General features: G+C 37.7%; 1 protein-coding gene across 7 annotated transcripts in view; it reads right to left on the reverse strand.

The window, feature by feature from the left end:
* AKT3 (AKT serine/threonine kinase 3) overlaps positions 1 to 17,290 on the reverse strand; it is a 282,616-nt gene that overhangs the window by 122,248 nt on the left and 143,078 nt on the right. Inside the window, exon 1 of one of the 7 annotated variants that reach the window (XM_006045845.4) lies at positions 6,502 to 6,547. The exons of the other annotated variants lie outside the window; for them this stretch is intronic. The gene's annotated coding sequence lies outside the window, so the exon portion shown is untranslated. Of the gene's footprint in view, positions 1 to 6,501; positions 6,548 to 17,290 lie in introns of those variants that run through there. 7 annotated transcript variants of the gene reach the window in all.

A 17,290-nucleotide genomic window follows, 5' to 3' on the forward strand; every position in this document is an offset into this window, starting at 1 on the left:
TCACTATTAGAAAAATCAATTTATGTTGTATTAACTCTAATTTACAACTTAAATACCTCAAGCTTCCATGTATCAATGTGACCATTTCTACTCATTTTCATAGCTGTTTATCAATGCATACCAGGGTGAACAAATAATAAATATACATACAGAGCAAGATGCACATGTACTAAATGCTCCTCCTTTCCCTCCCTTTAAAAACCATTATTTACAAAAATGGCCTTGGTTACATATTCCTTAACCATTTACCTAAGCTGTGGTTCCTACTGGTCTCCTGAAATCAGATATATTTTTTTTTTCTCATTTTCATTTCTTTGCTGCATCTGATGCGCTTGCCTCCCTACCCATGAGGCACTCCCCCAGAGTCCTGTGACACAGACTTGCCTGATTTTACCTGCAACTCTGACCATTCATTAATCTTTCTTAGGGCCTCTTCCTTAGAACTGAGCTGCTCCCTTATGTTGAGAACTTTGTGCTACATTTTTCTTTTATGATAATTTTATCCTTAGTAAATTTAGACATTCATTAAACAAATATTTATTGTGTGCTTACAGTATGCCTGACAACAACCCAGGCACTGAAGATAGAGCAGTGAACAAAACTATTTTGTTCACTGCTCTATTTTGTTCACTTGTTCAGTGAACAAGTCCCTATTTTTCATAAAGCTTATGTTTTACTGAGAAGATACGTGATCAAACAATAAACATGAAAAACAATTAGTTCACAACTTAACAGGTGCTAATTAGTACTGTGAAGAAAAATTACATAGGGCAATAAGTTAGAAAATAAGGGAAAGTAGTACGATTTTAGAAAGACTAGTTAGAAAGGGTATCTCTTAGTGAAATGGACAACCAATGCAGATATCTGTGGGAAGAGTGATCTGGGCTGAAAGAACAGTAAGAACAAAGACCCACAGCTGGAGCGAGTTCAGACATGTCAGAAACTGCAAGTGCAGCGTGACTAAATAAGTATGTTAGGAGAGGAGATCTAAGACGTTCAGTGACCTGGTTAGGACTTTGGACATCACTATGGGGAGTCTCTCGCGTGACTCTGCCAAAATTAAGACGTGGCATTCAATGACAAACCTGCACCTCTAGTGTCAGCCTCTCCATCAAGCTCCATTTCTTTACAGCAAAACCGGCAGCTCCTTTGAGGACCTATTATTTCTTCATTCTCAACGTATCTAAATGGGTGTTTTTTCCTAATCTTCCAAACTGAAAATTAGCGCATCAACACAATGTTTCTATTCATTTTAAAACTATATAATCTTCCTAATCATCCAAGAAACACATCCTGAGTCATCTTTGATTGTCTTTCAACCCATGGCTAAGCCTACAACACTCACCTTAACAGTTCTTTTGTAATGTCTTTTGAACCATCCCTTCTTTTCACTGCTATATCCAACCAGAGAATTTACCAAAATCTGAACCCCTAATATGGTTTCCCAGATGGTCTCCCTTTCTCTAATCTTCTCTCCTGTCTGAGTTGTCCTACATACTATCAGCCTGATTAGTCTTACTCAAATTTTTATTTAAAAAGCTTCAACCACAACCACAAACAAGTATCTGGGTATTTGCAGCAGTATAGTAGAGTCACTCAGTCATGTCCAGCTCTTTGTGACCCCATGGACTGTAGCCTGCCAGGCTCCTCCATCCATGGAATTCTCCAGGCAAGAATACTGGAGTGAGTTGCCATTTCCTTCTCCAGGGGATCTTCCCGACTCAGGGATCAAACCTGGGTCTCCCGCATTGTAGGCAGATGCTTTACCATCAGAGCCACCAGGGAAGTCCTTGCAGCAGTATAAAAATACTTAATTTATAATCTAGTTTAACTGGTAAGCCAAAGGAACAGCATATGTTGGAAGAATCAGCTCATTCATCTCTAGCAGAATTGAAAAAAATTTCATCTTTGCCAATTTAAGTCAATAGGAAAACTGTTTTCCATTATGTATTTCTCCAAAATTCATTCTTTTTCAATAATTAACTACTGTCTTTATTTTAGCATGTTATTAGCAGCTTAACCACAAGATTAAGATATTACACGTATGATTTCTCACTTAATTCTCCTGACAAAGTTCTAAAGTATTTTCATCATTTCCATTTCACAAATAAGAAAATGAAGATTGTCTGATTTTTAAGTCACTTGTTCAAAATCATCAAGCCATTAAGGTTGTAAAGCCGAGTCTAAATCCAGATTTTCTAGCTCTAAATTCTTGGACCTTCTTGTATGTCACGTACTGCTTTAGGAATGTTAGCTTCTTACAAGAGAGGAAGAAATGTTTTGTTTTTTATTTATAACTAGATTTATTTATATTTTAGTTTCAAGTTTTCTGCAATACTAAAGTGACAGAAACAGGTGATATGCAGAATACTGACATAGTTTTCCCCCAGAGAAAACTGACCAAACTTTCATTGGAAAAAATGTCTTTCTGTCAATATTAGATTGCTGATACAAAGCTGAGAGCACATTTGAAATATTTATTGGCCCAAATGTTAAAACTAACACGAATTAACATGTAACTAGAGTTGATGGAATGGGAACTTGTTCAGGTTTGTCAATCTAAGTCAATCTTGTTGATTCCTTAATGATAAGATAATCTATCTATTAGAGTACAGAGCCATTAGAAGGAATACAACAGAAATATAAGTTCCTAAAAGCACAGAATCCCAAAGAATCTAGGAGGTAATAGCAGAACTGTAAATAATATAGTTTAACAAAAATACTTAAACAAAATATCCTATTTCCATAGCACAACTGTAAAGCTCAAAGGAAACAATTCATATGAAATAATGCTACGAAGGAAGTATTATATATTTTAATTACTTTCTAAGAATATCATCTAGAGAAAGAAACTTTATCAGTGTGCTTTTGGAAGCAATAACTGTTGCTGGATGGATGATTCAATTAGCATGAACTATTCTGGCATGTTTCAAAAGCATTGCCATTTTAAAACATAAAAAATGTCTAAAAATGCAACCATAGTAATAGTGCACGGGTTGGGGTGAGGGAGAAAGACAATGACAAATTGGTCCAAAAGGACACTGAGACTTCATAGCTGGAAGACCATTGTGCTGACAATTAGTAACAGGAAGCAGAGCACAAAACAAATGAATGAAAAAAGCTGAACTTGCAATGAAAGACCTTATTATAGTGCAGAAACATTATTGTAATAAAGGGGCAATGTACTCTCCTCCATAAAACTTTCAAACAGGCACCCTTGCCTCTTTTTTCATTCTCTGCATTTCATTTTTTCATTAGCATCTGCTTGATTATGTATTATTTCCAACCCGAAAGAATGCTTCTCTATCCTTCCTAAATTCCAAGGCTTAAAGGTCCTTCCCCTCACTGTGGCCTTGAGCCTCATTTAACTTTACTCAAAATATAACAAAGGTTTAAAATAACAAATATATAGGGGAAAAAAACAGAAAGGCAGTGATTCAGTATACAGCTGCAGCAAGATAAAAAAAAAAATGTGTCCCTCAAGCTAACTTGTTAAAAACACAATGATCATATAATTCATACTAATATCCAGATGATTCTGTCTCTAAAACTCTTATGCCTTCTTTGATAGAAGAGGAAGGCTGAAATCTTCACTTATTAGTGTAAATTTTCTGCATTTAGCTTTAGTTTCCCTAAATGGGAACATCCAAAAGCTCTGAAACATATTTTCACATACTAGTTAAGAATGACAAGACTTGATCCATGACACTGACATATAATCTAGAGGCAAGGAAAGTCCACACCTTCTGACTATGCTTCCTATGCTAGAAAACGTTTTACCTCAAGACCCTACAGCAGCCAGAGATACTTTAGTTAAGCAGTGATGTGTAAAAAGCATTGGCCTTGACACCTGAAAGCTGTGGGTTTTGCTTTAAGTCCCAAAGTTCATCAAATGCATGACCATGGGCCATTCTATGGGCCCAGTTTCCCCAGCTATAAAACGGAGACATTATGTATCCTGCAAAAATATCAGTGTGACTAATAATACACATACAAAATGCATAGCACACAGATGCTCAGCAAGTGGTACATTATTATTTGCATTAATTCTCAAAAGACTGAATGTTCCAAGAAATTATTATCTGTGGCTCATAGGCAAATCATTGACTTCTAGAAGACTTTGGAGATTCTTCATGCCAACTCCTTCATATCACAGATAATAAAACACCAGGGATGGTGAAGTGACTGGCTCAATATTACATAATAAATTTCTATCAAATAGTCAGCCACCTGGCTACCACCTCCATGCTTGTCCCTCTGCTAAAGCATAAATAAGTATCAAGGTTACATACACTATACCTCTCAAAAACAAGAGTCTGCTACTAACCTACTGTTAATAATACTTGACATACCACAAAGTTTCTGTGGTGCTGAATAAGCATTACTCAAAGAAGAGTTATCTCTGAACTCCACTTATGATTAAATACACTCAAGCCAGGTGTGAGAAATACATGCTTGTTCAGTTGCTTCAGATGTGTCCGAATCTTGGCAAGCCTATGGACTGTGACCTGCCAGGCTCCTCTGTCCATGGGAATTTCCAGGCAACAATACTGGAGTGATTAGCCATTTCCTTCTCCAGGGGATCTTCCTGACCCAGGGATCGAACCCGCATTGCAGGCGGATTCTTTACCGCTGAGCCACTGTCGAAGCCCCAGATGTTAGACAGTCCGGACCAAATCATTGTTAGTTTTCCCAAGTACTTGCTTTGAGAGTCTAGGAAAATTTCTTAATCTCTCAAGGCCCCAGCTTTACTAGTTTGTTTTTTTAAAGGTAATATTTATCTCATGTTTTTCTCATCATGTTGCTGTAAATAAGGCACCTTATACATAGGAGCTTAAACAATGTTAGCTCTCTTCCTTTTACTTCCTTAAGTCTCTATTAATTTCACATGTATTAATTATAAGTAGGGAAGTAGATTCTTCACCAGTGAGCCACCTGGAAAGCCCAATTATAAGTAAGATGGGATTAAAGGAGCAAGTAATGGGCATATAATCATTTTTTAATTTACAATTTTGGGCAATTTTTTTTTTTTTTTTGGCTGCAGTGCATGGCTGGTGGGATCTTAGCTCCCTGACTAGGGATTTGACTTGAGCCCTCAGCAGTGAAAGAGCAGAGTCCTAACCACTGGACTGCCAGGGTATTTCCTAATTTAAAATTTTAGAAAGTAATTACAAATAAGCCTCTACTTTCTAGAAAAGAAACTAAGTTAAACAATATATATTAGACATGTAAATCAGGTAGGTTTTACCTATATTTAACTTAACCAAAAACAATCTATAGATTTAATTAGGCCATAAATGAGTATACACAGAAAAGTGTATAGAAAGGATTATTGTCACTCTTCAGATATGGAACAGTATCACAGAGGAAAATTCTAGGATCAGTAATAAGAGAAAACAATAGTACAAGGATCCTTAGCACCAAAGGCTACCTGAGTGTTACACACTTAGCAAAACTGTAGTTGAAAAACTGAAGTATACTGACCTAATAGTAATTAATATTAAAAATTATGCAAAACCCCATCATAGCTGCTTATCATACACAGGCTGCAGGTGGTGGTTCTCCTACTCCACACCCACTATTCACTCCCCAGTCACACCACCTCGGCTCTCTTACATAAAATAAGTCAGGTTAAAAAACAGTAAACAGATGATGTGCCCCTTTCCGAGCTAAAACCTGCAGTTCAAAATATTTTTGGCTAAAGAAAAAATATTGACTTTAACATAGTATTTTAAAATAGAATTATTTATTTGCATCAGTAAAATTATTTTATATTCTACAAGGAGAGAAGATGAATAGCAATATGACAACAGAAACTTCATGTAAAAGCCAAGTCAGCAAATAGGGGACATAATGCCTAACTCTGACACTGAGAAATCATACAAAGTATCTGGTATGATTATGGCAGTCTGCTAAATATTTAAGGTGCCATATTTATTCCTACCACTTATGTTTCTTTCTCCTTTGATATCTTTCAGTCTATACAGGGACAAAGAAATAACATACCATCTGGAGGTTTCATCCATATTCTGAGGATTTCATACCCATTTAAATTAACAATAAGAGATTCAACCAAAGTTTCTCAGAAATAATTTTTTCAAATTATTGTGATCTGTTACCTGGAATATATGTCATCTTTTGAAATCTTACTATTTTTCCAAACAATCTCAATTTCCAACGAAGCTTTTCTTGATGATCTACTCCTCAATGATACCTCCTTTTCCTAAAACTCTTACTGAATATATTAATTATAAACCTACTTCAGAACTGAACCATCAAAATACCAATCTCAAAAAATACTAATTCCAAGGGTTTGTGGCATATTTTCCTAGCAGATTATAAATTCTTCAAATCCAAGGGCTGTATCTGTGGATTAACAAAAGGAACGCAGACTTCAAGGTTAGCATTCTGTTAGACATGGGCTGAAATTCTGGCTCTGCCATTTGCCAGTTAAGTCACATAATCTCTCAGTCTCTTTAAAATGGAGAACATAATACTTACCTCAGAATGTTGTTGTGAAGATTAAATGAGATAACATATGTGAAAGGGCCTGGCACATAGTAAGGCTCAAAAAAAGGTTGGTTTCCTTCCTTATTTCCTTCTCTTTTCCCTCAGTACCTGGTACAATGTTGAGAACACAATAAACCCTCAATAAAAACTTTCTAAATATTCATTTGAATTTAGATTTCCTAAAATATGTTTAAATATCAAATGATAACTTCTATGTATCGGAATTGTTACTTTAAATCATATGCAAACAAAGTAGGAAATCTCAAAACAGAACAAGTGTGTGAGGCTGCTTCTTAAGACGATGAGAAAAGGAAGTAGAGAGGAGTCAGAGGAAATAGTATTTAAGAACAATTCAGGGAAAATTATTGCACACATAGTATTTTTCACACAAGTATCTCTGGATAAGCAAGAGTTGACTGCTGACCTAAGAGGAAGTTGAATGAGAGAAGGAAGGAGGGAAGGAGGAAGAAAGCAAGGCAGAGAAAAAGAGGAAGAAGAGAAAGGAGGAAGGGGAAAAGAAAAGGATGAAGGAAGGGAGGAAGGAAGCTTCATTCTGCCGGGACCTCTTTTATGTCCTCACATTAATATAGGCTATTGAAGCTGACCACTCCTTGCCTACCTTCCATTAAAAACAATTTCCACTGCACACTCCATCTTAAAAAAAGTAATTATCTAATGGAAGAACCAAATTAACGTGGAATTTTCCCCCAGTGCATCGTAACCAAAGGATCCTCTTAGAACAGTCAGAAAGACACTTGGGGCTGTTATTATCTTCATTAAAAAACAAAACAAAACACTTCTGACTAAACCTTCTAATTAAAGAATCTGGTCTACATCCAGGTCCTCTGAGGTCAGTCCAGTGGTGCTGCCTTTTCAGCTGCAGTGATGTTCTTCTTCATTTTCCAGGAGGCAGCCATGTGCATGGTTGAGGGCTCTAGCACATGTTATTTCATTATAAGAAGGACCAGTCTCTACAAAGTTTTTAGCATTAAATACAATTGAGATTTTTTTCCCCAAAACCAAACAAGAGGAGCCATTCTCAATTTCAATCTTGTTGTAGATGTGTCTGTTCAGTTGCTAAGTCATGTTCAACTCTTTCAGACCCCATGGACTGCAGCGTGCCAGGCTTCCCTGTCCTTCATTATCTCCTGGAGTTTGCTCAGATTCATGTTCATTGAGTCAGTGATGCTAGTTGTACATAGGTTCTACTTAAAACTTGCAATGTCTTTAAAGAAAACCCAATAGAGTGGTTCCTACCTTACTCCGATAAAATTTAACTAGAAAGGGGGGAATGGCTGCCATTTAACTCAGTTACGCAAATCACTGCAGATGGTGATTGCAGCCATGAAATTAAAAGACGCTTACTCCTTGGAAGGAAAGTTATGACCAACCTAGATAGCATATTCAAAAGCAGAGACATTACTTTGTCAACAAACGTCCATCTAGTCAAGGCTATGGTTTTTCCAGTGGTCATGTATGGATGTGAGAGTTGGGACTATAAAGAAAGCTGAGCATTGAAGAACTGATGCTTTTGAACTGTTGTGTTGGAGAAGACTCTTGAGAGTCCCTTGGACTGCAAGGAGATGCAACCAGTCCATCCTAAAAGAGATCAGTCCTGGGTGTTCACTGGAAGGATTGATGTTGAAGCTGAAACTCCAATACTTTGGCCACCTCATGCGAAGAGCTGACTCATTTGAAAAGACCCTGATGCTGAGAGGGATTAAGGGCAGGAGGAGAAGGGGACGACAGATGATGAGATGCCTGGATGGCATCACTGACTCAATGGACATGAGTTTGGGTAAACTCCGGGAGTTGGTGATGGACAGGGAGGCCTGGCATGCTGCAGTTCATGTAGTTGCAAAAAGTCAGACATGACTGAGCGACTGTACTGAACTGAACTGAAGCAAATATTACTGAGCATATTCTATCTTATGCTATTACTTTTATTTGTATTTTAGCATTTGTAATTTACAAAGTGTTTTCATATATATAATTTCATTTAACCCCCACCCTAATCCTGAACAGGAGATAACCTCACGTTTAAAGCTGAGAAAAATGAAGATCAGAAGAGTTTTGTGATTTGCCCAAAGTCAAAGAACTAGTAAAACAGCAGAATCAAGACTCAAACTTAGGTCTTCTTATTCCAAGTCCTGTGATCTTCTAATATATCAGATCTTAATAAACACTGGAGGAAATTTTTTAAATGAGTATACACAGTGATTATGCTCTGGAAGTTTATCATTTCCCTCGATTCTACATAAGACCCCATACTAAGTTATATTCTGATGAATGAAACTGAGAGGTAAAGACTACAACTAAATAGATTAGCTCTCAAAGTGTCCGACTCTTTGCTCAGTCGTGTCCGACTCTTTGTGACCCCTACCGGGTTCCTCCATCCATGGGACCCTCCAGGCAAGAATACTGGAGTGGGTTGCCATTTCCTTCTCCAGGGGATCTTCCTGACCCAGGGATCGAACCTGGGTCTTCCGCATTGCAGGCAGACACTTTACTCTCTGAGCCACCAGAGAAGCCCCAGATTAGCTCTAGAGTAAATCAGAAAAGAGGAGTGAGAAATCATGAGAGCTGCTACCAGGAAAATATATGCTCTAAGCAAAATCTGAGCAGTTTACCTGCAGTATTATAATGAAGGAAGTAGTAAAATCATGAGATTATTTAACAGGAAGCTCGAATGATACACATGTAAATTTACATTTATAAAGGACATACAACTGATGAAATATTTCAGTGATACAGACAGTTCTCATATGTAGGAGCTGGATTTGACATTCTAAACTGCCAGAGTCATATCAATTAAAATAGAATTACACATTTTCTTTTGTGCACATCTGTTGTACAATGTAGAAAAAAGAACGAGAGTAGAAATTCTGTGGAAAATTTTTTTAAATCAGATTGAAGTGTGATTTCAATGAGGAGGAAATATGTGACTAAATATGGCATTATTCTTCTTCAAAATTTTCAAAAAACTATCTCCTTTTAAAGTGATTTTTTCCTTTTTTTTCAATTTTATTTTATTTTTAAATTTTACATAATTGTATTAGTTTTGCCAAATATCAAAATGAATCCGCCACAGGTATACATGTGTTCCCCCCCTTTTTTTTTTAATTTTATTTTAACTTTACAATATTGTATTGGTTTTGCCATATATCAAAATGAATCTGCCACAGGTATACATGTGTTCCCCATCCTGAACCCTCCTCCCTCCTCCCTCCCCATACCATCCCTCTGGGTCGTCCCAGTGCACCAGCCCCAAGCAGTGATTTTTTAAAAAGGTTCTCGACATTCCCAATTCTAAACTTGGTTTATGGGTTAAAGTTTGTAAATATATGAATACAGTATCATCCATAAAAATGAAGGATAGGAAGAAATTTCGATTAAATTTACAGTGATTCATTTAATTTTTAAATAACGCATACCAGGTTTCCCTAGTCGCTCAGCTGGTAAAGAATCCGCCTGCAATGCAGGAGACCCTGGTTCAATTCCTGGGTCAGGAAGATCTGCTGGAGAAGGGATAGGCTACACACTCCAGCATTCTTGGGCTTCCCTGGTGGCTCAGACAGTAAAGAATCCACCTGCAATCCGCCTAGGTTCAATCCCTGGGTTGGGAAGATCCCCTGGAGAAGGAAACGGATACCAACTCCAGTATTCTTGTCTGGAGAATTCCATGGGCTATATATTATATAGTCCATGGGGTCCCAAAGAGCTGGACACGACTGAGTGATTTTCACTTTCTTTCAAGGCATTCCTCATAGAGAGATAGATAATCCAAGTACCAGATATAACTTTCTATTTTCCTAAAAATCTGAACACAATTAGAGAAAACAAGTCTTCCAATGATCAAGTACATAAAACAGTCTAAAAATCACTCAAAACAAAAACAGGATTAGGAATTTTACATCCAGTTGAACTTAATAAAATCTACTAATTTGTGTCCAAAAACCATATGGAACATTGAGGAGTAACAGAAGAAAAAAAGGAATACTTACATATACACGTATAAACATAAATAAGAAAAAAATTCATCTTCCTCTTGTGAAAATGGAGAAAACTTAAGATTCTCCTGAGAAAAATGGCATTTGCTGAGGAAGATTCTTTTTGAAGATCCTCTGTATTGCTTCCAAATACTCCAGAGAATACATGAAGGCAAGAGATAATCATTAAGAGATGATCATAATAATCCAACTGAACCAGGAAGACAGCAGTAAGACTGATAAGTAGGGAAAACACGACAGTGCCTGGCTGACTGGCTGACTTACGGTGGGAAGAGGAAGAGGACTATAACCAGATAGGTTCTTTTTAACTCAAATACTGATTTGGATACCTAATGCTCAAAAGCCTCCAATGGTTTCCAATGGGTTTCCATTAAAAAAATCAAACTGGTATTCAAGATCTTTCACAGTCTGATTATAGTTTATCCAACCTTAGGAGTTTTTTCCTTCAACAAAAACTTTCTATCCATCTAGCATATCATTTACACTATTTACAAACAAGCTACTCTTTAATTCCAGACTTCATTTTTGCTTATGTTGTTAACCTCACTGAGAAAGTCTTCTTCCTTCAAAAAACCTAAATATCACCTGTCCTTCTAGGCTCATGTTAATCTTGCCTTATGCATAAATTCTTTTCTAGTCATCCTACCTTACTTTTATCTATTCTCTCAACTTCTACGGCATTAATTTTCTGATCTCCCATAATCCTTGTGTATTTATATATTATAGAGTTAGAGTTGCTTTCTACAGACTATTTTTTATCACATATAAGACTAAGAATCAAGTCATAAGCTATTTCTTTATCCCCATGAACAAACACAATGAAAGCATTAGTAGGAATCAATTGATTTTTCTACACATTTATTTAAAATCTCAGAGTCTAATATTATTCAGAGGTAAAAATGGTTTTTGGTAGGTTTAAGTCCCATAACACCCTTACTTTCTTTCAAACAGAAGAAGAAGAATAGGTTAGTGAGTAAACAGGTCATTGCACTTCTAAAATTGGCCTAAGAAATGCTGACCAATTTCTTTTTCTAAAAGAGACAGAAGAAAGGTTTCAGAGAGGAAAGGGATATTGTCAGAGTGGGCCAGTATCTGTATCACAGAATAAGGCAGAATTCTAATAGGTGCTCCTGGGGACACAGGCTGGCACTTTTCCCTTCCCACCACAGTGAGGAGGAAGGACTAGGTCAAAAGTATGATCAGTCTCAAGACATGGGTGATGTTCAAGTTCTCCACTGAGCAACTGCATCCACTTTTGAGTTGAGCTAATAACCGTCAACATGTCAGGAATCATGACTACTACCCTGCGTAGACAAGCTATTGTGCTCAATGTATCTTTGAAAAGAGCTTTGCAACAAGTCTTGTATGTATCCTATATTATTTTTCAGTCAAAATGCAATGTTTTCTATGCAGAGATAAATTTCAATCTATAATTAGTAACTTGCTGCTGTTGTTCAGTTGCTAAGTCATGTCTGACTCTTTGCAACTCCATGGACTGCAGCAGGCCAGGCTTCCCTGTCCTCCACTATCTCCCAGAGTTTGTTCAGATTCAGGTGCATTGAGTCAGTGATGCTATGTAACCAACTCATCCTCTGCTACCCCTTCTTTTGCTTTCAATTGTTCCCAACATCAGGGTCTTTTCCAATGAGTCGGCTCATCGCATCAGATGGCAAAAGTATTGGAGCTTCAGCTTCAGCAACCATCCTTCCAGTGAATACTGAGGGCTGATTTCTTTTAGGATTGACTGGTTTGATCTCCTTGCTGTCCAAGGACTCTCAGAGTCTTCTCCAACACCACAATTTGAAAGCATCAATTCTTTGGCACTCAGCCTTCTTTATGGCCCAGCTCTCACATCTGTACATGACTACTGGAAAGACAGCTTTGACTATATGAACCTTTGTTGGCCGAGTGATGTCTCTGCTTTTGAATATGCTGTCTCGGTTTGTCATAGCTTTCCTTCCAAGGAGCAAGTGTTTTTTAATTTCATGGCTTCAGTCACTGTATGCAACGATTTGATTTTGGAGCTCCCAAAATAAAATCTGTTACTGTTTCCACTTTTCCCCCTTCTGTTTGCCATGAAGTGATGGGACCAAGTGCCATGATCTTGGTGTTTTGAATGCTGAGAGTTAATAATTTACCTAACCATATTTCTGATCAGAGATACAATTTTCTTGGAAAAATATTATTTTACTTACATTTCTATAGTATTATATTTAGAAGGCAATTTCCAATATAGTTCCTATTTGATCCATCCAAAAAAGAATAAAGGTCAAATACTGTTATCCACATTTTATAGGCATTGGAGAACTTACATTATGCATGCCAAAGAATATCTAGCAATTTAAGAGTTGGAATTCTGACCCAAAATCAGATCTCAAAGCTCTAGATAGGGAAAATGTCACAGAATGGAGGTGGGGAATGGAGGAGGGGTTGGGGAAACAACCCACGGCCAGGGAAGCCTAGCGTGCTGTAGTCCATGGTGTTGCAGAGTCGGACACAACTGAGCGACTGGACTGGACTGAACTGGGGGAGCACGGAGCGGGAGATAACACTTAGGTCACAGTAGAGAAATATGACTTTTAATCTTGATACTTAACTACCTGGAAAAGGAAATGGCAACCCACTTCAGTATTCTTGCCAAGAGAATCCCATGGACAGAGCCTGGCTGGCTATAGTCCATGGGGTCACAAAGAGTCAGACACAACTGAGCAACTGACACACACTTAACTACCACTACCTAGTAAAGCAACCTTAAAAAGATCACTGAATTTTCTAGAAGCCCAGAGATAAATCCATGCACCTATGGACACCTTATCTTTGACAAAGGAGGCAAGAATATACAATGGAGAAAAGACAATCTCGTTAACAAATGGTACTGGGAAAACTGGTCAACCACTTATAAAAGAATGAAACTAGAACACTTTCTAACACCATACACAAAAATAAACTCAAAATGGATTAAAGATCTAAACGTAAGACCAGAAACTATAAAACTCCTAGAGGAAAATATAGGCAAAACTCTCTGACATAAATCACAACAGGATCTTCTATGACCCACCTCCCAGAGTAATGGAAATAAAAGCAAAAATAAACAAATGGGACCTAATTAAACTTAAAAGCTTTTGCACAATGAAGGAAACTATAAGCAAAGTGAAAAAACAGCCTTCAGAATGGGAGAAAATAATAGCAAATGAAGCAACTGACATAGAATTAATCTTAAAAATATACAAGCAGCTCCTGCAGCTCAATACCAGAAAAATAAACGACCCAATCAAAAAATGGGCCAAAGAACTAAATAGACATTTCTCCAAAGAAGACATACAGATGGCTAACAAACACATGAAAAAATGCTCAACAACACTCATTATCAGAGAAATGCAAATCAAAACCACAATGAGGTACCATCTCATGCCAGTCAGAATGGCTGCTATCAAAATGTCTACAAACAATAAATGCTGCAGAGAGTGGGGAGAAAAAGGAACCCTCTTACACTGTTGGTGGGAATGCAAACTAGTACAGCCACTATGGAGAACAGTGTGGAGACTCCTTAAAAAACTGGAAATAGAACTGCCATATGCCCCCAGCAATCCCACTGTTGGGGATACACACTGAGGAAAACAGAATTGAAAGAGACACATGTACCCCAATGTTCATTGCAGCGCTATTTACAATAGCCAAGACATGGAAGCAACCTAGATGTCCACTGGGAGATGAATGGATAAGAAAGCTGTGGTACATATACACAATGGAATATTACCCAGCCATTAAAAAGAATGCATTTGAAATCCATTCTAATGAGGTGGATGAAACTGGAGCCTATTATACAGAGTGAAGTAAGCCAGAAAGAAAAACACCAATACAGTATACTGTGCATATATATGGAATTTAGAAAGATGGTAACAATGAGCCTATATGCGAGACAGCAAAAGAGACACAGACGTAAAGAACAGTCTTTTGGACTCTGTGGGAGAGGGAGAGGCTGGGATGATTTGAGAGCGTAGGGTTGAAACATGTATATTATCATATGTGAAGCAGATCGTCAGTCCAGGTTCGATGCATGAGACAGGATGCTCAGGGCTGGTGCACTGGGATGACCCTGGGGATGGGATGAGGAGGGAGGTGGAAGGGGGGTTCTGGATGGGGAACACATGTGTACCTGTTGCTGATTCATGTCAATGTTTGGCAAAAACCACTACAATATTGTAAAGTAATCAGCCTCCAATTAAAATAAATAAATTAAATTTTTTTTAAATCACTGAATTTTCAAAGGTTTCATTTTTTCTCATCTCAAAAGGAAAAATCTGGACTAGATGTTTTCAGAAATGCATTCAAAACCCATTATTAGTGCCTAAGATATAGGCACTACGATATATGATATAAAGATCTTATAATACTAGGCTCTTTCCCCTAAAATAACTCACAGTTCACTGGATGAGACATACACATGAACAAGACAACCAAGAAATGTGATTAACAACAAAAGATAACAGCTTTGTGAAGAACAGAAAGGAAGAATTTACCAAGGAATGAGGCTGGGGATTTAAATCTGAATTGTCTTAAAGGATGAAAGAAAAAAATTATTCCAGCAAATAGAAGACAGAGGGAATAGCATAAAGGCTCAGAGTAAAAATGCTACATAGTTTATACAGGAAATTACAAACAGTTCAGTACTGCCAAAGTGTAAATGGACAGCAGAAGAGAGATGAGCAAAGAGCTGAAAGCGGAGGCCAGGATGAGATCTTTGTGTGATATATTAAGGAATCTGGACTTTATCCAGCAGGATAAAATGAAGATCTAGGGCCAGGCTTTCACAGGTTAGCAGCATAGTTAGGATTTAATTTTAGAAAGATCACTTTGACATTCATGGGAAGGAAAAATATGAGTGGTAGAAACTACAGGCAGAGATCTATAGTTAAAAATCTATAGCAGAGATGATGAGGGCCTATTCTAGAGATTAGAGAGAAGGTCAAGAAATAAGAAGCAAGACCAGAAAGCCTAGAAATAAACTGGGAGTCAGATGAAGATATGAGGGGGGAAAAGGCATGAAATAGATCCAAGTTTCTGCTCAAGACAGAACTGAGGTAGTGAATACGGGGGGAAAAGTTAATCAAATTATCTTCAGTTCAGCTTAAGATTTGTTGCCTCCAAAAATATCTAGGTAGAGATGTCCAGTAGTCAGTTGAATATAGTAAAGATAGCAATCTAATGCTCAGAAAAGAGGCCTGCCCTGAAGATACATTAAGTGTGGGAGCAAGCTGTATACTAGGAGGAATTGAAAACATATTGTGAATGTGACCATCCAGGAAGAGAGTACAAAGTGAGAATAGTCCTTGGCCAGAACCTAGTTAGATATCCAAATGCATGCAATAAGTCAACCAAGAAAACCAGGAAAGAAAAGCATCTTAGAAAACAATGGGAGAGATCATCCCAAGAAAGAAGTAGTAATCAAAACTGTAAAATGTCCCCCAAATATAAATCCAGGAAAAGAAGAACTAAAAAAAAGGTCTCCTAGTCTGAGCAATTAAGGGGTCACTGGAGAACTTACTGAAAGTGGCTTCATCAAGCAAATAAAAAAGTTAGACTGAGGTGGACTGAAAAGTAGAAACAACTAGTATAAAGACATCTTTGGGGAAATTTTGAACTAGAAGAAAAGGAATCTGAAACTTAATGAAGAATGGAAAGATCAATACCAAGTCCCATCTAGTTCTCTTACTTTATTATTTTCATACAAATAAAAAGCCTATTTTGGTAAAGTTTCATTAAAACTCACAAAGATTAATCTTGAAGTACCATATTGTCATTATAGGGGAAACCAGGGGACACGCTGTAGCTATATATAACGTCTCCCACCATGCCTGAGAATGCCGCACCCTGTACTCCTGGCTCCTTTCTGGCATACGTTGAAGACAGCTAGAACCAGTGGGAGACTACTGAGTAACTCTCTGGCTCTTACTGTTCCTTCTCTTAATACCTCACGAAAACATTCCTTGTTACCCTCTGCCTGAAATATTCTTGTCCTCTATTTTATAATAATTTCATTCCCATTCACTCGTCAATGGCCTGCTCAAACTTCCCTCACAGAATCACAGAAAGCTAGAGACAAAGGGGACCTTACAAACTCATTCAGGTGTCCTCACCATGCTGATGAAGGGACTAAAGACCAGAGAGTGTGAGAACGACCTGCCCAAGGTCGTACTCATGGTTTTTGGTAGAGCTTAAATTTGAACTATTTCTTCAACTAGGGCCCTTTTCACTACACATGACTATCTCAGGTAATTATTGCAAGGAGGCTTCCCTGATAGCTCAGTTGGTAAAGAATCTGCCTGCAATGCAGGAGACCCCCGTTAGATTCCTGGGTCAGGAAGATCCGCTGGAGAAGGCATAGGCTACCCACTCCAGTATTCTTGGGCTTCCCTTGTGGCTCAGCTACTAAAGAATCTGCCTGCAATGCAGGAGACCTGGGTTCAATCCCTGGATTGCGAAGATCCCCTGGAGAAGGGAAAGGCTACCCACTCCAGTATTCTGGCCTGGAGAATTCCATGGACTGTATAGTCCATGGGGTTGCAAAGAGTCAGACACGACTTTGACAAAAACAAATTATTGCAAACTTATGACTGTGATAAGTCAGGCGTTAAAAACAATCAGTTTAAAACAGTTTGTTGTAAGATCCATGTTATTAACATGTTTCCTGAAATTAAGGAGCTGGTCTATAACTTCGCTTATTAACTATCCACAACTACTTGATTATTCAAGTAAAGATTACAGATGCC

Source organism: Bubalus bubalis, chromosome 5 (genome assembly GCF_019923935.1).
Source record: "Bubalus bubalis isolate 160015118507 breed Murrah chromosome 5, NDDB_SH_1, whole genome shotgun sequence".
NCBI classification, from domain to species: Eukaryota; Metazoa; Chordata; class Mammalia; order Artiodactyla; family Bovidae; genus Bubalus; species Bubalus bubalis.